Below are 19,559 nucleotides of genomic sequence, written 5' to 3'. Positions count from 1 at the left end.
CAATACCCCACCACCATTTTTTTGTAAGGACCGAAATTTAGAAAATGTAAGGGAAGCAACAGTCTAATAAAGAGACACAAGTCTCATTTAGGAGCCTGGAAAATTCAGCAATGGTTTTTGTCTTTGCACCGGACAATGTAATTTGCTAACGAATATGAATGCCCTATCAAACTAACAATTTGTGAACAGACATATATGCTGACAAGGGACAACTGAATGCTGCGCTGGGACAACCAACTAGATGTGATTGCTGACTGCTGTGCCTGTGCAACTGTAGTTTGTGGACAGGAGGTCTCAGCGTCTACTTCCTGGACAGCAGAGTGGGAATGACGTAACACAGGAGAAGAGTCAGTGGTTTCACCATCAGACATATATTTTGTACCCAGTCATTCCACCCACCTATTGAGGTGCTGTGTATATGAGCAGTATATGTTGTATGCTAACAGAGGATTTGTTGCATTTCCTTTTATAAAGGGATGTGTGGGTAACATTTTCAACTTAGCAGCATATATATAGAGCATGTTTCATAACTCATATTATTATTCTGTGTAAGGCTGAAACCTGAAGAATTGTGTGGAGCATACTAATGCATTTATGTTAAAAAATGTTCAAGTACAGACAGAAAAAAACAACTTCAGGCTACCAGATACATGCTTAAAGAAATCGTGAGAAGGGCAACACAATGAAAAACAATAAAAAACTATAATAATCGAATACATAGAGATTTAGAGAAGAAATTTGACCATTGCACAATGTACAAAGGTTTCCAAAAATTACCCCAAGGGGGCTGTATCATACACTCTAAAAGAATCCTTGATGGGGATCTCACAATACATTTTGCAGTTATTGCAATAGGTAGAGATATGGAGTAAAAGTTTCACCATTGCACAATGTGCAAAGTATTCACAAATTACCCAAGGTGTCTGTATTATACACGCTGCAAGGTTTAAAAAAATTAGCCAAGGTATCTCTCAGACCAGATGAAAGATGCCGTGATAGGAACATCACAATACACATAGCAGTTATTACAAGAGGTACAAATATAGAGTACCAGTTTCACCATTGCACAATGTGCAAAAGTTTAGAAAAATTAGCCAAGGGGTCTCTCTCAGACCAGATGAAAGACGCCATCATGGGAACATCACAATAGCCTTTGCAGTTATTACAAGAGGTAGAGACAGAGAGTACGAGTTTCACCATTGCACAATTTGCAAAAGTTTCAAAAAATTAGCCAGGGGGTCTCTCTCAGATGAACTGAAAGATGCAGTGATGGGGACATCACAATAAACTTAGCAGTTATTACAAGAGGTATAGATAGAGAGTACAAATTTCACCGTTGCATAATGTGCAAAGGTTTCAAAAAGTACAAAACAATACCCATGTGGGGTATACATAGATGAACACCAGCCCTTGTTCAATTTTAGGAGAGTCAGCCTATCTGCATTTCCCATTGACAGGCGTGTGCGCCTATCCATTATGATTGCCCCTGCTGAACTAAAAACTCGCTCAGACAACACACTAGCGGTAGGGCATGACAGCACCCCCCAGGCATACAAGGAGAGGTCGGGCCAAGTGTGCAGCTTGGACTACCAATAGTTAAAGGGCACTGAAGAATTAGCAAGGACGCTGGGATGATCACTTAAGTAGTACTTCACCATCTTGTCAACTTCTCCCTCCTCTTCAAAGTTACACCAACAGATAGCCCTTGCTGATAAGACAGTCTAATGAAAATGGCCCAGTTGGGGGACATCATCCCCCTCAGTTGCACCTGGTGTTTGTAGCCCTCCTCTGTAATTCTTGTGGGCAAAAAGAGTCGGTACCTCTGCCACTAGCATTGTCTGAGGGTAATCTTTTGAGCAAAATCAGTCGGTGATGAGACAAATTAAATTGCTGCTTCAACGAAGCTAGACCAGCAAAAGTCTGAGATGGCTTTCAGAAATGTGCACTGACATGGCGTACCTTGACAAGTAGGTCAGGCAAGTCAGGGTATGTTTTTAAAAACTGCGGTACAACCAAATTCAGCACGTGGGCCATGCACGGAACGTGTACCAGCATGCCGAGCTTTAAAGACACCATCAAGTTATGCCCATTATCGCACACATCCAGACCTGTTGGGAGGTGCAGTGGGGAGAGCCACAGATTAGTCTTTTTTTATCCCTTTCAACAGCTCAGCTGCATTCTGAGCTTTATCACCTAAACAGATGAGCTTCAGCAGAGCATGCTGCAACATCGCCAAAGCAGTGCTGCAGATTTCCCATCGGGGAAGTGATGGGGCAGCTAGTTCCACTGAGGATGAGGAGGAGGAGAGCCAGAAATGGAATATGAGGAGACTGAAACCCTGATGGAAGTTGAGCCCACTATTCTTGGAGTGGGTAAGATATGTGATGTCCCAGCCTCTGACTCTGTGCCAGACTCCACCAGGTTAACCCAGTGTGCCATCAAGGAGATGTATCATCCCTGTCCACAAGAATTTGTCCACATGTCTGTGGTTAGGTGGACCTTCCCTGTGACTGCGTTGGCCAGAGCATGGCTGATGTTGTGAAACACATGCTTATGTAATGCGGGGACTGCACACCGAGAAATATAGTGGCGTTGAAACAGCAACATTTCCAGGGCTAGCAATCTGTCATTGTGGGTGTTTAGCATTTGGGCCTGTGGGTCGGTGGCTGGTAGTGTTGAGCATTCCGATGCTGCAAGTATCGGGTATCGGCCGATACTTGCTGTATCGGAATTCCGATACCGGGATTCCGATACTCTTGTGGTATCGGGTATCGGGTATCGGAACAACATTAATGTTAAAATGTGTAAAATAGAGAATTAAAATAAAAAATATCGCTATACTCACCTGTCCGACGCAGCCGGGACCTCAGCGCAGGAACCGGCAGCGTTGTTTGTTTAAAATTCCCGCTTTTACATGGTTACGCGAAGTCCCGGCTTGTGATTGGTCAGGGCGGCCATGTTGCCGGGCCGCGGACCAATCACAGCAAGCCGTGACGAAAATACGTCACGGCTTGCTGTGATTGGTCCGCGTCCCGGCAACATGGCCGCCATTAACCAATCACAAGCCGTGACGTCACGGGAGGCTGGAAACGCGCTCATTTTAAAAAGGGCGCGTGTCCAGCCTCCCGTGACGTCACGGCTTGTGATTGGTTGCGTCGCGGTCAACCAATCACAAGCCGGGAGGCTGGACACGCGCCCATTTCAAAATGAGCGCGTCCAGCCTCCCGGCTTGTGATTGGTTGATCGCGGCGCAACCAATCACAAGCCGTGACGTCACGGGAGGCTGGACACGCGCCCATTTCAAAATGAGCGCGTCCAGCCTCCCGGCTTGTGATTGGTTGATCGCGGCGCAACCAATCACAAGCCGTGACGTCACGGGAGGCTGGACACGCGCCCATTTTAAAATGAGCGCGTGTCCAGCCTCCCGTGACGTCCCGGCTTGTGATTGGTCAGGGCGGCCATATTGCCGGGACGCGGACCAATCACAGCAAGCCGTGACGTAATTTCGTCACGGCTTGCTGTGATTGGTCCGCGTCCCGGCAACATGGCCGACCTGACCAATCACAAGCCGGGAATTCACGTAACCAAGTAATAGCGCGATTTTTAAACAAACAACGCTGCCGGTTCCCTCGCTGAAGTCCCGGCTGCGTCGGACAGGTGAGTATAGCAATATTTTTTATTTTAATTCTTTCTTTTACACATTTATATGGTTCCCAGGGCCTGAAGGAGAGTTTCCTCTCCTTCAGACCCTGGGAACCATCAGGAATACCGTCCGATACCTGAGTCCCATTGACTTGTATTGGTATCGGGTATCGGTATCGGATTGGATCCGATATTTTGCCGGTATCGGCCGATACTTTCCGATACCGATACTTTCAAGTATCGGACGGTATCGCTCAACACTAGTGGCTGGATATTTCTGCTTTCTAGTAAATGTCTGGGGCATGGACAACTGAACGCTGCACTGGGACAATGAAGTGGACTTGGTTGCTGATAGTTGTGTGTGTGCAGCCGCTGGTTGTGGGCAGGAGGTATCAGCGCCTGATTCATCGTCAGCAGATTGGGAAGGTTGTAACACAGGGGAAGGGGCAGTGGTTTGACCCTCAGACAAAGATTTGGTACCCAGGTGTTCTGTCCACCTACTGGTGTGCTTGGCTGCCATGTGCTTTTGCATGCTGGTGGTGCTCAGTTTGACAGTGTTCATGCCACTTCTTACCTTGGTTTGGCAGATGCTGCAAATTACAGTTCTTTTATCTGAAGGACTTGCAGAAAAAAACTGCCATGCAGGGGAACAAAGCACCTTTGGCCTGCTATCTAGCCGACTGAGGGGGCTCTGTGGAACAGTTGACCGTGTTCTACCTCTAGGCATACCACTACCTCTTCTTGCCTGTTTTCTTGCTATGGATCTATCCCTTTCTGCACTGCTGTGCTTGCTAGTCATGCCATCATGCCAGGTTGGATCAGTGGCCTCATTATCGACCACGTTAGCTTCCAATTCCTTAATCTGATCCCCCTTCTGAGCTGCGATTGGAGGCTGACCTGATGGCAACTGTGCCTCATGATAATCCTCCACCTCTTCAGACATCAATTGAATTTCCTCAACATGCCTTTTTCCTGGCCAAGGGTGCTCAAATATTTGGGCATCACTGCACTCCATATCCTCATGACCCTCTTTAATGGTGCACATTGAGAGGGATGACAAACTATAAGGAAAAAGGAACAGTTCCTCAGAGTGGCCAGCGTTGAGATCTTATGTCTCCTGGGATGCTTGATGGTAGGAAGAAGAAGGACCAGGTTGAGGATTTAGAGGCTCAGACTCTTGGCTACTGAGACCGGGCACTGTGAAAGACTTTGTGGTGTTGCTTGTCAAACAATGGAGCCTTTGTCTGCCATCCAACCCACAACATCCTCCCAATTGTCTGGGTTCGTTAGTGGTGTAGTGCACTTACCAAATTTTGACAGGAACCTAGAATGAGATACCATCTGACCTGTCACACGGCCTTGGTGGGCACCACCACATCTACATCCCTTAGCATCACCTTTTCTCATCTTGAATGTGTTATGCTGTTATGAAACCAAAAAATCCTGGCTTTATTTTTCACAGGTACCGTTACAAAGGTCTTATGTACAAATTCACTGTATCTAGCAATGTGTGGCTATTTTATAAACTTATAGATTTTTTTTAAATCGTCTTGCTAACACACTTCAAATGCAGAGTAATGAAGATTATAGCCCCTGCTAAATTGTCACGTACGATTATCTCTACCAAGTTTGCGTCAGTCGCACAACTGCTAGATACAGAAATGCTATTTTTTAAAACAATAGAAAAGTATGATTTTTTTTCAATTGCCTTGCTGACACACTCCAAATGTGGAGTAATGAAGACTGTTGCCCCTGCTAAATTGTCATGTATGATTATATCTACCAAGATTTTGCCAGTCGCACAACTGGTAGATACAGAAACGCTATGTTTTAAACCAATAGAAAATTATGATTTTTTTTTTCCATCGTCTTGCTGACACACTCCAAATGCGGAGTAATGAAGATTATTGCCCCTGCTAAATTGTCACTTAAGATTATCTGTAACTGGATTGCGCCACTTGCACATGTTCTAAATAAAGATACGCTATTTTTTAAAACAATAGAAAATTATGATTTTTTTTCAATCGCCAAGCTGACACACTCCAAATGTGGAGTAATGAAGACTGTTGCCCCTGCTAAATTGTCACGTACGATTATCTCTACCTAGTTTGTGCCAGTCGCCCAGCTGCTAGATACAGAAATGCTATTTTTTAAAACAATAGAAAATTATGATTTTTTTCAATTGTCTTGCTGGCACACTCCAAATGCGGATTAATGAATATTATTGTCCCTGCTAAATTGTCACGTATGATTATCTCTATCCAGATTGCGCCAGTCGCACAACTGCTAGACAAATATTAGGTATTTTAAGGGAAAAATAGCAGAGAGCTGCAGTATGTACTTCTAATTATGATGAGAACACCCAGGGGCCTGCCTTTCACCCACCCTTCCTCCCTCCTATTAAATCTCTCCCAACTAAATCCCCACCAAACAAACAACTAATTTTACAATCTTCAGCACTTCAAAGAGCTTTTTTGAATAATTAATGCTCACTGTAACCTCCTATCACTTTCTTTTCACTTTCCCTATGCTGAATCTATGGTCTCCTTAAACTGTTTCCGGCTGCAATGTGCGCAAGATGGTGCCAGAAGCCTTTAAAATGTCCCTATGATGCTGGAAGTCCAGCCAATCACAGTAATGCCACACCAAAGATGGTGCCGCATTACTGTGATTGGCAAGCTAGCCCAGAATGTTCATTGGCTGCAAATAAAGTGCCAAACATGCTGGATGGGTCACTCGAATATATCGAGGCAAATACATAATTACTCACAGAGTAACGAATAGCCCAAATACCGTACTGTTCGTGCAAATAACGAATAGTGTCGAATGTATTCGCTTATCACTAGTCATTAGCATAATCAGCCCTAATCTCTTGCATGACAAACTAAATGGCATAGTGATTGTAACATTAATTAAATAAACAATTCTCTTCTGCTGTGTTCTGGTCTCCCCGTAGGTCAAACCCACAGCATTGCCATTGCATGCAGTTGCTAAAACCATGAGCCACAGAATGCAGATTAGCATAGTTTTGAGCTGTATTGCAGACTTTTAAACTACAGGCGCATTATACTGTTATATGGAGATACATCTGTATCTAACAGTGTGTTTCTGTGTACCTATATTCTAGAGAGAAAATAAAAGTCATTTTTTTTCTTCCAACAACATAATTAAAAAAAAAAAAACAATTACAAAAATTATATTTTTTATTATTGTATTTTAGTCTCTCTGGGGTTCAAATTCACAACTTCTAGCATTGTAGGATGTAGCTAAAGCAGTGAGCATCTGTCTCCATAGATAAGTAAGAGAGAATTCTGTAAGCTTGAAGCTACATTACAAGCCCTAAACCCACAGGCGATTACAGTGGTACACAGAGATACAGGTGCTTCTCACCATAAATAATCTAATCGCCGTGTTGTGTTAGTTGTTACGAGTACAGGGATACCATATGTCTGTGGTATTTGCTAATTTGTGATGTTTATTATTTTTTTAAATGGCACAGTAAAAATTTTAGTATTGTGATTGTTTTTCATTATTTTATAGTAATTTTATTGAAAGAAAAAAATATGACTTTTTAACACTAATATACAGATACATAGAAATAGCATAGTGTATACAAATGTATAGGTGCTTCTCACAAAATTAGAATATCATAAAAAGGTAATTTATTTCAGTTCTTCAATACAAAAAGTGAAACTCATATACTGTATTATATGGAGTCATTACAATCTGAGTGATCTACTTCTGTTATTGTTGATAATTATGGCTTACAGCCAATGAAAACCCAAAAGTCTTCATCTCAGCAAATTAGAATACTTTAAAACACTAGCTTGAAAATAATTTTAAAATACGAAATGTTGGACTACTGAAATTTATGTTCAGTAAATGCACTCAATACTTGGTCGGGGCTCCTTTTGTATCAGTTACTGCATCAATGCGGCATGGCATGGAGGCAATCAACCTGTGGCACTGCTGAGGTGTCATGGAAGCCCAGGTTGCTTTGACAGCAGCCTTCAGCTCGCCTGCATTGTTGGGTCTGGTGTCTCTCATCTTCCTCTTGACAATACCCCATAATTTCTCAATGTGGGTAAGGTCAGGTGAATTTGCTGGCCAATCAAGCACAGTGATACTGTTGTTTTTAAACCAGGTATTGGTACTTTTGGCAGTGAGGACAGGTGTCAAGTCCTGTTGGAGAAATACATTTCCATCTCTAAAAAGCTTGTTGGCAGAAGTAAGCATGAAGTGCTCCAAACTTTCCTGGTAGATGGCTGTGCTGACATCAGCTTTGATAAAACAAAGTGGATCTACACCAGCAGTTGACATGGCTCCCCAAACCATAACTGATTGTTGAAACTTCACAATAGACCTCCAGCAGCTTGGATTGTGTGTCTCTACACAATTCCTCCAGACTCTGGCACCTTGATTTCCAAATGAAATGCAAAATTTGCTTTCATCTGAAAACAGTTCTTTTCTCCATGGACCAGGTATGACACTTCTGGCGTTGTCTATTGGTCATGAGTGGCTAGACACAAGGAATGCGACACTTGTAGGCCATGAGCTGGATACATCTGTGTGTGGTGGCTCTTGAAGCAATTACTCCAGCAGTACATCCATTGTGAATCTCCCCCAAATTTTTAAATGGCCTTTTCTTAGCAATCCTTTCAAGGCTGCAGTTATCCCGGTTGCTTGTGGTCCTTTTTCTTCCACACTTTTGCCTTCCACTCAATCTTCCATTGATATGTTTGAATACAGCACTCTGCTAACAGCCAGCTTCTTTAGCAATGACCTTTTGTGGCTTACCCTTCCTGTGGAGTGTGTCATTGACTGCCTTCTAGACTTCTGTCAAGTCAGCAGTCTTCCCCATTAGGGTTGAGCGAAACGGATCGTTCATTTTCATAAGTCGCCGACTTTTGGCAAAGTCGGCGTCTCATGAAACCCGACCCGATGCCTGTGTGGGGTCGGCCATGCGGTACGCGACTTTCGCGCCAAAGTCACGTTTCAATGACGCTAAAAGCGCCATTTCTCAGCCAATGATGGTGGACGCAGAGTGTGGGCAGCGTGATGACATAGATCTCAGTCCCCACCATCTTAGAGAAGGGCATTGCAGTGATTGGCTTGCTTTCTGCGGCGTCACAGGGGCTATAAAGGGGCGTTCCCGCCGACCGCCATCTTACTGCTGCTGATCTGAGCGTAGGGAGAGGTGACGCTTCGTCAGAAGCAGGGATAGTGTTTTGCAGGGTACATTCACTCCCAAACAGCTTGTGCTGTAGCGATTTCCACTGTCCAACACCACCTTTTGTTTGCAGGGACAGTGGAAGCTACATTTTTTTTCCTCATTGGGCTGCCCTAGAAGGCTCCCTGATAGCTGCGTTGCTGTGTGTGTACGCCGCTGTGCAAACCAACTGCTTTTTTCAAAGCACAAATCCTGTTGTTCCTTCCTTTCTGCACAGCTATCTTGTTTGTTTGTCCACACTTTTGTGTGCAGCAGTCCTTTTTATAGCTGCCTGCCATACTTTTCTGAGATTACTGCAGGGAGATAAAGATTGGCAAGTCTGCCTCTGTGCCAGTGCTGTGTGTGGCATCTGTCTCTCATTGTGTGCCACAGAAAACCTAGTGTGTAATACTGGGCCTTTTTTTTTTTTTTTTTGTAAATTCTCCCTGTAAAAAAATAAATAAATAGTGGGAGATAAAGATTGGCAAGTCTGCCTCTGTGCCAGTGCTGTGTGTGGCATCTGTCTCTCATTGTGTGCCACCGAAAACCAGTGTGTAATACTGGGCCATTTTTTTTTTTTGAAAATTCTCCCTGAAAAAAAAAATAGTGGAAGATTAAGATTGGCATTTCTGCTTGAGTGCCGGTCGTGTGTGTGCCATCTGTCTCAAATTATTGGGGCACAGAAAACCTAGTGTGTAACATTGGGCCTGGTTTTCCTTTCAGTGTCAGCCACCTATAAAGGTGTATATAAATCCTACAGAAGTTAGAGTTCACCTTATAAGTTGTTTTACAGTAACAAATACCGTTACTTTGGTTACGTTTTGCAAACAATGAGGAAGTCTGGTGGAAGAGGTCGTGGCCGTGGGCGGTCATTGTCAGCTGGTAATGATGGTAGTGGTGGTGGAGCATCAGGTGGTCGTGGTAAAAGCAGTACAGCGCCTAAGTCTCGAGTTGTTGAGCCAGGTTCGTCATCTGGCTACACAAGGCCTCGAACGCTCCCTTTTCTGGGAGTAGGAAAACCGCTTTTAAAGCCGGAGCAGCAAGAACAAGTTTTGGCTTTCCTTGCTGACTCAGCCTCTAGCTCTTTTGCCTCCTCTTCTTAAAGTGCTAAATGTAAAAGCAGCGCGTCGTTAGTGGATGTTCACGGTCAGGGACAAGTCGCTTCCTTGTCTTCTTCACCCAGAACAAGAGAGAAGGATGCGTCAGGAGACACAACGGGTTACTCCATGGAGCTCTTTACACATACCGTTCCTGGGTTAGACAGTGAAACAGTTAACAGGCCATGCCCATTAGAAGTTGAATCGGACATGGAGTGCACTGATGCACAGCCACAGCCAGATTACTATGCTGTTCCTTTGACTCAGACCAGAACATTGCCCTTGCAGTGTACTGAGCCAGAATCAAACCCAGCTGAGACTATGGTGCCCAGTCGTGAACGCTATACCACCAGCTTACACGGTCACACAGACGAAGTTGCACACGAGATAGAAGAGGAGGTCATAGATGACCCAGTTGTTGACCCCGATATGCAGTTATTGGGGGAACAGGGTGCAGGCGGCAGTAGTTCTGAAGTGGAGGAGGATCCGCAGCAGGCAATTCAGAAAGAGGAGGAGGGGGGAAGAGGAAGGGTTGAAGCTTGACACGCCGAGACATGCATCTAAGAACCGTTGCAAATGAATATAACCGGTGGGTGCCGTACCTGCTGGTGATTAACAGCTGATGTAGACGAAAGGAGAAATAGGGATTTCCAGCACATCCATCCAGTTTGAGTAAAATAACCAAAATTTATTAGGACATTTTAAAAAACAATATTAAAAAGAAAGAGAGAAGAACTCTCTTTGCCTGACGCGTTTCTGGCGCACCACGGCGCCCTTAGTCATAGGAACTAATATGACATGAATACACAGGTTTATATATAACAGGGAACCAATCACAGACATAGCAATTAATTTCATTGGAAAAGGCTGCAGCTAAATTCACATAACAAAACTTTACCTTATTTATCAAATGTCTTAGAAATACACAAATATCTGTTCTAAATTGCCAAAAAATCCATTAGTTATTCAATATATATAAAAAAGATCATTTTTGTAATTCATACCATGTGGATATTTGGTGTCTAAAGTTAGAATCCAAAAAGCTTCCCGCAGAGCTAATTGCTTCCTCCAATCTCCACCTCTAGGTGACTGACTGACCCTTTCAATGCCAAAAAAGGAAAAATCTGACAGATCTCCCTGGTGCACAGAAATAAAATGTTTTGTGGCCCCAGAATAACTTGGATTCCTATTCTTTACATTGGCTATATGTTCAGAGATTCTTTTCTTAATTTTCCTTGTGGTATAACCTATATAACTAATATTACAGGCTTTGCATTTTATGCAGTATATAACATGATCAGAATCACAGTTGATAAATGATTTTATATTATAAGTGACATTGTGATTTGAAGAAAAAGAAGTTCTCTTATTGTCTGCAAATTGGCAGACATTACATCTATTGCCAGAACATTTAAAGAAACCCTTCACTGATAGCCATGATGTGGGAGTTTTTCTCGGGCGCACCATACTGGGAGATAAAATATTCCCCAGTGTGCAACCTCTTTTGGCCACTACCCTGCAACCATTTTGGAGAATTGTGCACAAAGAACTATCTTGATTGACTACAGGAAGATATTTGAGAATAATCTGTCTGATTTTGTTGTATTGACTGCTATAAGCAGTAGAAAATGTGATATGCGCTTCAGAAGCAGCATTTACTTTTTTATTTTCAGAATGCAACAAATTGGTACGTGGAATTTTGGAAACCTGTCTGAATGCATGTTTTATATTAGATTGTTTGTACCCTCTGTCCAGCAGTCTATCAGAAATGATACGACTCTCTTTATGAAACTTTTCATCGCTAGAGCAAATTCTTCTCGCTCTAGTAAGTTCCCCCCTAGGAATGGCGTGAATAGTGTGGCGAGGGTGTGAGCTTGAGGACATCAGGATCGTGTTACCAGAGTTGTCTTTTCTGTAGAGTGAGGTGTTAACCCTTTGTGTTGTATTACTGCCTGTAAGGAGAACATCCAAAAATGAAACTTCATCTGAAGGAATACCGCTGGTGAAACGCAGATTACACTGATTGTCATTGAGATAGGACATAAAGTCAGGAAATTTTGTCACCTCCCCCTGCCAAATTAACAAAATATCATCCACAAATCTCCCATACCAATTGAGGCATGGGAGAAATGGATTATCATCTGTAAATATATAAATTTCTTCCCACCATGCCATAAATAAAATTGCTAAAGATGGAGAGAATTTGGACCCCATAGGAGCACCCATGGTCTGAATGTAGTAGTTATTTTGGAACATTAAAAAATTGTGTTTTAGTAGATAATGTAAGGACGCAAGAATAAACCATTTCAATGAATCTGAGTAACTGCTATACTTATTTAGATGATATTCAATTGCTGTCATAGCCAAAGAGTGGGGAATACACGAATATAAGTTTGTGACATCACAAGTCACAAAAGAATAATCGTGACACCACTGAAAAGTATCAAAAACCTTCAAAACTGATGAGGTGTCTTTAAGATACCCTGGAATTCTTGGGATTAAAGGCTGAAGATATTCATCGATCAAGTGACTGAGATTCTCATTTAGGGAACCCATCCCAGAGATTATAGGTCGTAAAGGTGGAGGGAAAACATTTTTATGTGTTTTTGGGAGCCCATGAAAGATTGGAATAATTGGATTTTCCGGAAGCAGCCATTTATAAATTTTGTTATCGATGACCCCCAATCTCTGTGCATTATTCAATATGTCAGTCATATCATATTTGAAAGACAATGTGGGGTCAGATTTTATAGAAGTGTATGTACTGGTGTCCTGTATAATAGATGTTATCAATTTACAGTACAAAGCAGTATCTATAACTACTATGCAACCCCCTTTGTCCGACTGGCGAATTGTCAGATCATGATTATGTTGTAAATCTCTAACAGCCTGGGATTGAATTTTACTCAAATTGCTTCGATGGTTAGCATTTCGTGTTTCAGCATGTAGTTTTTTCAAATCCTGTTCTACTAAGGTCTGAAACAAGTCTAGAGCAGGAACTCTTGATTGGAGGGGATAATATGCCGGATTAGATGAAAGCACCTGCACATCTTTGTCCTGTATTTTGTCCTCATCAAAATTTTCCTCTTGGAGGGAGGTTAGAGTAAGTAGCATACATTGTTCCATGAATGAAAGAGACGCATTATTTTCTTTAGTGCAATATGATTTTTTGCTGCCAGGATTAAAGTCATTTAGATTTTCTGAAAAAAAGTGTCATAGTTCTGACCCCGACCATTTTATCTTCTACTCAAATTGAGGTATTGGCCAATGGTCTGAACTTCGTTCCATCTGGCAACTTTAACTTATTTGAGACTATCAAAGATGTCAATAAATTTACTCGTCTTCTTACGATTAAAAGACATTTTTTTTCAGAAAATCTAAATGACTTTAATCCTGGCAGCAAAAAATCATATTGCACTAAAGAAAATAATGCGTCTCTTTCATTCATGGAACAATGTATGCTACTTACTCTAACCTCCCTCCAAGAGGAAAATTTTGATGAGGACAAAATACAGGACAAAGATGTGCAGGTGCTTTCATCTAATCCGGCATATTATCCCCTCCAATCAAGAGTTCCTGCTCTAGACTTGTTTCAGACCTTAGTAGAACAGGATTTGAAAAAACTACATGCTGAAACACGAAATGCTAACCATCGAAGCAATTTGAGTAAAATTCAATCCCAGGCTGTTAGAGATTTACAACATAATCATGATCTGACAATTCGCCAGTCGGACAAAGGGGGTTGCATAGTAGTTATAGATACTGCTTTGTACTGTAAATTGATAACATCTATTATACAGGACACCAGTACATACACTTCTATAAAATCTGACCCCACATTGTCTTTCAAATATGATATGACTGACATATTGAATAATGCACAGAGATTGGGGGTCATCGATAACAAAATTTATAAATGGCTGCTTCCGGAAAATCCAATTATTCCAATCTTTCATGGGCTCCCAAAAACACATAAAAATGTTTTCCCTCCACCTTTACGACCTATAATCTCTGGGATGGGTTCCCTAAATGAGAATCTCAGTCACTTGATCGATGAATATCTTCAGCCTTTAATCCCAAGAATTCCAGGGTATCTTAAAGACACCTCATCAGTTTTGAAGGTTTTTGATACTTTTCAGTGGTGTCACGATTATTCTTTTGTGACTTGTGATGTCACAAACTTATATTCGTGTATTCCCCACTCTTTGGCTATGACAGCAATTGAATATCATCTAAATAAGTATAGCAGTTACTCAGATTCATTGAAATGGTTTATTCTTGCGTCCTTACATTATCTACTAAAACACAATTTTTTAATGTTCCAAAATAACTACTACATTCAGACCATGGGTGCTCCTATGGGGTCCAAATTCTCTCCATCTTTAGCAATTTTATTTATGGCATGGTGGGAAGAAATTTATATATTTACAGATGATAATCCATTTCTCCCATGCCTCAATTGGTATGGGAGATTTGTGGATGATATTTTGTTAATTTGGCAGGGGGAGGTGACAAAATTTCCTGACTTTATGTCCTATCTCAATGACAATCAGTGTAATCTGCGTTTCACCAGCGGTATTCCTTCAGATGAAGTTTCATTTTTGGATGTTCTCCTTACAGGCAGTAATACAACACAAAGGGTTAACACCTCACTCTACAGAAAAGACAACTCTGGTAACACGATCCTGATGTCCTCAAGCTCACACCCTCGCCACACTATTCACGCCATTCCTAGGGGGGAACTTACTAGAGCGAGAAGAATTTGCTCTAGCGATGAAAAGTTTCATAAAGAGAGTCGTATCATTTCTGATAGACTGCTGGACAGAGGGTACAAACAATCTAATATAAAACATGCATTCAGACAGGTTTCCAAAATTCCACGTACCAATTTGTTGCATTCTGAAAATAAAAAAGTAAATGCTGCTTCTGAAGCGCATATCACATTTTCTACTGCTTATAGCAGTCAATACAACAAAATCAGACAGATTATTCTCAAATATCTTCCTGTAGTCAATCAAGATAGTTTTTTGTGCACAATTCTCCAAAATGGTTGCAGGGTAGTGGCCAAAAGAGGTTGCACACTGGGGAATATTTTATCTCCCAGTATGGTGCGCCCGAGAAAAACTCCCACATCATGGCTATCAGTGAAGGGTTTCTTTAAATGTTCTGGCAATAGATGTAATGTCTGCCAATTTGCAGACAATAAGAGAACTTCTTTTTCTTCAAATCACAATGTCACTTATAATATAAAATCATTTATCAACTGTGATTCTGATCATGTTATATACTGCATAAAATGCAAAGCCTGTAATATTAGTTATATAGGTTATACCACAAGGAAAATTAAGAAAAGAATCTCTGAACATATAGCCAATGTAAAGAATAGGAATCCAAGTTATTCTGGGGCCACAAAACATTTTATTTCTGTGCACCAGGGAGATCTGTCAGATTTTTCCTTTTTTGGCATTGAAAGGGTCAGTCAGTCACCTAGAGGTGGAGATTGGAGGAAGCAATTAGCTCTGCGGGAAGCTTTTTGGATTCTAACTTTAGACACCAAATATCCACATGGTATGAATTACAAAAATGATCTTTTTTATATATATTGAATAACTAATGGATTTTTTGGCAATTTAGAACAGATATTTGTGTATTTCTAAGACATTTGATAAATAAGGTAAAGTTTTGTTATGTGAATTTAGCTGCAGCCTTTTCCAATGAAATTAATTGCTATGTCTGTGATTGGTTCCCTGTTATATATAAACCTGTGTATTCATGTCATATTAGTTCCTATGACTAAGGGCGCCGTGGTGCGCCAGAAACGCGTCAGGCAAAGAGAGTTCTTCTCTCTTTCTTTTTAATATTGTTTTTTAAAATGTCCTAATAAATTTTGGTTATTTTACTCAAACTGGATGGATGTGCTGGAAATCCCTATTTCTCCTTTGATCCGCAGCAGGCATCAACATCACAACAGGTTCCATCTGCCGGGCCCGTATCTGGCCAAAAACGCATGGCAAAACCAAAACCAGTTGGAGGACAGCATGGCCATCCGGTTAAAGAAGTTCAGTCTGCAATGCCTGAAAAGGTATCCGATAGTAGAAAGAGTGCAGTCTGGCATTTTTTTAAACAACATCCAAATGATCAGCGCAAAGTCATCTGTCAAAAATGTTCAACTACCTTAAGCAGAGGTCAGAATCTTAAAAGTCTAAATACAAGTTGCATGCATACACATTTATCCACCATGCATTTGCAAGCCTGGACTAACTACCAAATGTGCCTAAAGGTTGCAGCACCCTCGGCCAATGAAGCTAGTCAGCTACGCTACATCCCTTCCCTCACTGTAAGCCCACCATTTCCCGCAACACCTGCAGTATCTGTGCAGCTTTTGTCTCCAGGCCAAAGCAGTCAGGGAATCACCAGGTTCGTAGTAGGAAACACTGCATGTAGTGCACCGGCAAGAATACCATATCCAACCCTCTCTCAGTCTGCCATGTCCACCGACACCACCGCTAGTTCCACGATCTCCAGCTCTCCAGTCCAGCTCACCCTACATGAGACTCTTGTTAGGAAAAGGAAGTACTCATCCTCGCATCCACGTACACAGGGTTTGAACGCCCACATTGCTAGACTAATCTCATTAGAGATGATGCCCTACCGGTTAGTTGAAAGCGAAGCTTTCAAAGCGCTGATGGACTACGCTGTACCACGCTACGAGCTACCCAGTCGACACTTCTTTTCTAGAAAAGCCATCCCAGCCCTCCAACAGCATGTTAAAGACTGCATCGTCCATGCACTCAGGCAGTCTGTGACTACAAAGGTGCACCTGACAACAGATGCATGGACCAGTAGGCATGGCCAGGGACATTACGTGTCCATCACAGCACACTGGGTGAATGTGGTGGATGCAGGGTCCACAGGGGACAGCAATATTGGGACAGTTCTGCCTAGCCCACGGTAAAGGAAAGAGTTGGCTGTAGGCGTTCGCCCCCCCTCCTCCTCTTCCTCGTCCTCCTGCAGAAGCGAGAGCTCGTCCACAGACCGCAGTCGCTGCCATAGCCCTTTCCCAACTGAAACACATTCCTTGCCTGGCTCACACCTTAAACCTGGTGGTGCAGTGCTTCCTGAAAAGTTATCCGGGGTTACCCGACCTGCTCCTCAAAGTGCGCAGACTTTGCTCACATATCCGCCGTTCACCCGTACACTCCAGCCGTATGCAGAACTATCAGCGGTCTTTGAACCTTCCCCAGCATCGCCTAATCATCGACGTTGCAACAAGGTGGAACTCCACACTGCACATGCTTCAGAGACTGTGCGAACAGAGGCGTGCTGTTATGTATTTGTGGGAGGATACACGGGCAGGCAGTTGGATGGCAGACATGGAGTTGTCAGGTGTGCAGTGGTCGAAGCTACCAGACCTGTGTCAAGTCCTTCAGTGTTTTGAGGAATGCACACGGCTGGTTAGTGCAGACAACGCCATAATAAGCATGAGCATCCCCCTAATGCGTCTGCTGATGCAAAGTTTGACGCACATAAAGGAGCAGGCGTCTGAAGCCGAGGAAGAGGTAAGCCTTGATGACAGTCAGCCATTGTCTGGTCAGGGCCGTGTAGAGGACGCGGTAGCGGGCGAAGAGGAGGAGGAGGACGAGGAGGATGATGGGGATGAGTACTTTTTTAATGAGGAAGCTTCTCCTGGGCCAACAGAAATTAGTGGCGTTGCAAGACCGGGTTCTGTTTTTTTAAGGGAGACAAGTGACGTAGATTTGCCTGTAACTGCCCCTCAAACCAGCACAACCGCAGATTTGACAACTGGAACTTTGGACCACATGGCGGATTATGCCTTGCGTATCCTCAAAAGGGACCCACGCATTATTAAAATGATGAGCGATGACGATTACTGGTTGGCCTGCATCCTTGACCCTCGCTATAAAGGCAAATTGCAAAATATTATGCCACATGAGAACCTCGAACAAATACTAGCAACCAAACAAGCTACTCTTGTAGACCATTTGATTCAGGCATTCCCAGCACACAGCGCCGGTGATGGATCTCACACGAGCTGCAGGGGGCTACAGGGCAGAGGTGTTAGAGGTGCACAAATCAGAAGTGGCGTTGGACAGAGGGGTTTTCTGACCAGGTTGTGGAGTGATTTCGCAATGACCGCAGACAGGACAGGTACTGCAGCATCTATTCAAAGTGACAGGAGACAACATTTGTCCAGTATGGTTACTAATAGTGTTGAGCGATACCTTCCGATATCGGAAAGTATCGGTATCGGAAAGTATCGGCCGATACCGTCAAAGTATCGGATCTAATCCGATACCGATACCCGATCCCAATGCAAGTCAATGGGACAAAAATATCGGAATTAAAATAAACCCTTTCTTTCCTTGTAGGTTCATTCTACATGAAGGAAAACAACTAAGAATAATGTAGGATGTATTGGGGGAGGTGGCGGAGACATTAAAGCACAGAGGTTTAGCCCAATCAAATAGAATAGCAGGATTTTTTTTTTTATGACGTTCGACGTTAGAAAGATTTTGACTATGTTAATTTTTTTTTTATTTTGTCAGATATTGATGTTTCACTACTTCCACGCCCTTCACCTTCTTTTTTACTTCTCCCACACTTTCTTCTTCATTATCCTCATCATCAGCTTCTTTGACAGCAACTTCTTCACCTTATTCATCTTTTTCTTCATCTTCTACCTATTATTTTTTTTGTTACATTGTTCATATTCTTTTTATTTTATTATTATCTGCTTCATATTCAACTTCTTCATCATATTCTTATTTGTGACAGGCATTCCCGTAGTTGTTATCTATAAAAGTTTGAAGATTACACCTTCCATTCTGCCTGTCACAAAAGAGTTACATTTGTCCGCGTTCAGTTTGGCCTGCAGCATCAGGCTTTATCCAGGGGCACCACGAGGAGGAACGGACTCACCCCCATACACTGCTTAGTAGTGTTGAGCATTCCGATACCGCAAGTATCGGGTATCGGCCGATATTTGCTGTATCGGAATTCCGATACCGAGATCCGATACTTTTGTGGTATCGGGTATCGGTATCGAAACAACATTAATGTGTAAAATAAAGAATTAAAATAAAAAATATTGCTATACTCACCTCTCCGACGCAGCCTGCACCTTACCGAGGGAACCGGCAGCGTTGTTTGCTTAAAATTCGCGCTTTAACTTCCTTACTTGAAGTCCCGGCTTGTGATTGGTCGCGCGCCGCCCATGTGACCGCGACGCGACCAATCACAGCAAGCCGTCACGTAATTTTAGGTCCTTCAGGATTTTAAAATTACGTTCCGGCGTTGTGATTGGTTGCGTCGCGGTCACATGGGCGACGCGACCAATCACAAGCCGTGACGTCACGGGAGGCAGGACACGCGCGCATGCTGTGATTGGTCGCGTCGCGGTCACATGGGCGGCGCGCGACCAATCACAAGCCGGGACTTCAAGTAAGGAAGTTAAAGCGCGAATTTTAAGCAAACAACGCTGCCGGTTCCCTCGCTGAAGTCCAGGCTGCGTCGGAGAGGTGAGTATAGCAATATTTTTTATTTTAATTCTTTATTTTACACATTAATATGGTTCCCAGGGCCTGAAGGAG

This window comes from Ranitomeya variabilis, chromosome 3 (genome assembly GCF_051348905.1).
Source record: "Ranitomeya variabilis isolate aRanVar5 chromosome 3, aRanVar5.hap1, whole genome shotgun sequence".
Classification (NCBI taxonomy): domain Eukaryota; kingdom Metazoa; phylum Chordata; class Amphibia; order Anura; family Dendrobatidae; genus Ranitomeya; species Ranitomeya variabilis.
Note: the sequence above shows the minus strand (reverse complement) of the source record.